Source organism: Pundamilia nyererei, unplaced genomic scaffold (assembly GCF_000239375.1).
Source record: "Pundamilia nyererei isolate P.nyererei 1_Seehausen unplaced genomic scaffold, PunNye1.0 scaffold00169, whole genome shotgun sequence".
In the NCBI taxonomy this organism is placed as follows: Eukaryota; Metazoa; Chordata; class Actinopteri; order Cichliformes; family Cichlidae; genus Pundamilia; species Pundamilia nyererei.
In genome coordinates, this window is record NW_005187570.1 from 398,191 (window position 1) to 401,514 (window position 3,324).

Below are 3,324 nucleotides of genomic sequence, written 5' to 3' on the forward strand. Positions count from 1 at the left end.
AAAAAAAATCATCTGATTAGAAAAATAATAATCTCTTTCAAGTTGTTTTGTTCACCATAGGTTCACAGCCCATCACACTCAAATGTCCACATCTTTTAAGACTCCCCAGCTGAATAGGCTGTGCCTGTTGACCCTAGCTGGCTGTTTATCCCAGATTAGCGTCTCCTCAAACATGGTGAGAACCTCCTCACAGAAAGGCCCCCACCACATGGTTGAGTCAGACTCAGGAACTTCTTGGAGTGAGACAGTAGTGCTAACCCCTGCACCACCGCAGAGTCATGGGATAAGTACCTTTAAAAAAAGCCCCTAAATATTAGCCTCAAATCTCAAACATGTTTCTTTTACAGTAGTAGGGGGAAACTACAGCTCAGTACATTTCTTTGACTTTGTCTCAGGCTGCCCTATCCATTATGGGTTTGGGGTACCAGAGAAGCTATAAAGATGGTCACTGTGTAAGAAAGTTTTTCACGCTGAAGGAAACTATGATTTAGTAGCTTGAATAAAGGATTTTGCCCCACGCACAATACACAATGATTGGGAAAAACACCAATCATAACCCTATGAAACATATAAGACAAAACACACACACACTTAAAGTCTATGCTTTTTACAAAGAAAATGACATAAAAGTGTACCAGCAACTCACAAACTATCATTAGATTCTGATTCAGATGTTGATCAGAGCTTGTTGCTGCACATTTTGTCAGCTTGTCTTTTCATGCTTCTTTATAGCAGGAAGTGTTGAATGTAAAGAAGCTAGGTATTTGTTCACTTTGTTTGACACTTAATAACTTAACAACATGAAGCTGTAAGCTATGATGCTCTATGAAGAGCCTTTAATTTCAAAAATTCAACTGATCCTCCAAGCAAAGTGTTAAAGTTTTGATAACCTTAGAGAGCTAAGCCAATTTCAGAAGGTGAATATAAGATGGAGACCCCTGGTGGCTCAATCTGGCACTTTCCCCTGACTATGCAACAATCTTTTTCCTCACAATCTGCTGGATTTATTCCTTCAATCATCTGTATACATGTCTAAGGAGCTTGAAAAGAAAAGTGTCTGGACTTCTTTAAATGTCTTGAAAACTTTTCATCCAAGAAGCTTCTTCAGTTCTAACAACAACTGGTGAAGAGTCCCTGATTTTATGTTCCTCCAGAGGGTTGTCGACCCAGTATTGATCATGTGCCTAATCACATGAGCATAGGTGTAAACAGGTGCAACAGCTGTTGCAAAGATTCTTGTTTTTTCATACCCTTTCTTCCTCACACTCCCTCACCTCACCAGATTCACCTTGTTTCCTTTTCTCACCTTTGATTGGCTTTGGAGTTTGCCCTTAATTGCACTCACCTATCACACACTGACTATCAGCCAAGGTTTTGGGTTAAGATGGCTTCTTTCACTTCTTTTTCAAACATTCTGTCTTTTCTGTCCAACATGTGAACATTGGCGTCCTCAAAGAGTGACCTTTGACCTTTAAATGCAGCTTGACAGCCGAGTCTTGCACTCTTCACTACACTGCACAGCTACGCTGTGTTGTTTACTTTGTGTTTAGGATGAACCAGCATGTGTCTGAAGTACACTGAGATGTCGTGCTTGGAGAAGAGTTTCCTGAGATTCTCTGATAAACCTGAGATAAGGAATGACGATGTTGTTCCGTTTGTCCTTCTGTTTCTCCCTAATTGATGTGTGACCAATACGTATTAGCTCATCCTGTTCTATTCTATTTCAGATCTGATGATTCTGAGACGTACTATTTGCTAATCATTCCAAGATGGATCCAGAAGGCTTTTGTTCGCTGGAGTTGGACTCAGTGCACATACTTCACCCTGACTGTTTGATCAAATCTGTGTAATTTGATTGTTATGTTTAATTAATCTATCTGTATACCTCACGATATCAGATTAACAATATAGCTTCTCACAGGACCTGCTGTTTTTCCTGCTGTCTTTTAAACTGCATTGAAACAAATCCCACAGTTCATGTTGACCTGCTGTTGCTTTCACACACTTTGTCTTCCTTTTATGTACCTGAAATCACTGACTCTGTTTGAAGTGCAGTTTTTGGCACTTTGCTCAGGGCTATATTTTTCAGCTACTGAAGCTGCTGCCTGCATACACTACTGACAAGAGAAGAAAATAAAATCAGCCACAGAAAAGCAGTAAAATTAACTGGTTTCGATTTACTCTCCGTCTTCTGGTTTCAGTCCAGCAAAACACAAAGGTGGTGCTGTGACCAGTATCTGTTTTGTTTGCTGTGTGACATGTAAAAACACATTGTGTCAGAGATGATTAAACAACAGATTAAACAGAAGTCGGAGACAAAATGGTTCCGAATGTTTGTAATGTAACACTCTCCTGGATACGCTAAACAATGATCTTCTTGTTTATGTAGGTAGCGTTCTGTACAGTGCAGCCCAGCACTCCCATTTTAGATCATCACAGGCCTTTTGATCCTTTCTGTAATAGAACATCGAACATCTTTGCTTTCATCAGTTTTAGTTTTTGTCTCTTTTGACGATATCCTTCTCTGGTTTTCTCAGTTTTCAGTAGTTTTATTATTTTTATCAATAGTATTCCTTTAATTTAAGTTTTCTTTTCTCCCCTCTGTTTCCATGGTTAAGACTGTCTCTGTTGGATATTGTCATGTGTCATGTGTACATGACATTTAGCTTCCTCTGTCTCATCATCTTTGATCTCTTTCAGATCTGTCTTGTTACCTTGGTGTTTCCCATCTCCCTGAATTCCAACTCTATTTACGCCCACAGTTTAACTTAAACTTTGTTGATTGAAACTGGTGGGAGGAGAGATGCTGACGGTGTTGGGAGTGTGTGGCGTGAAGTTTCTTCAGTTTGATTAACTATAAAAAATTGGACTTGATTTGGATAATGGTTATTGGATTTGATAAACTGTACAGGAGGACAAGAGGAGGTGGGCAGGTTTCAGCCAAAGGCCTGTACAGGCCTGGTAAACCATAAACTCATGGCCTACCTCTTGGCCTCGGTTATCGTCCAGGAAGTATTAAGAAACTGCAAACAAGAAGCCACCTCTGCCATCATTGTGTACTATCAGAGCCAGCCTCATGCCTGCAGCTGGTGAGTGGAATTTGGGAGGGTGGAGCAGAGGCAAAAGGAAAGAGTGTGGAGATGCTTCTCCAGATAGTGAGAATCTACCTCAAAACAAGGACGAGGGATTTAAAGTGTTTGTTAACGTAAAAGAAGGTGGCAGGTTCTCTTCTGCCAATCCTTTGAAGTTTGTATGGGTAAGAGAGCGAATGGTAGAGGGTCTACCCCAGTACTCCTCACCTTTAAAGATGGTGTTTTACCAAAA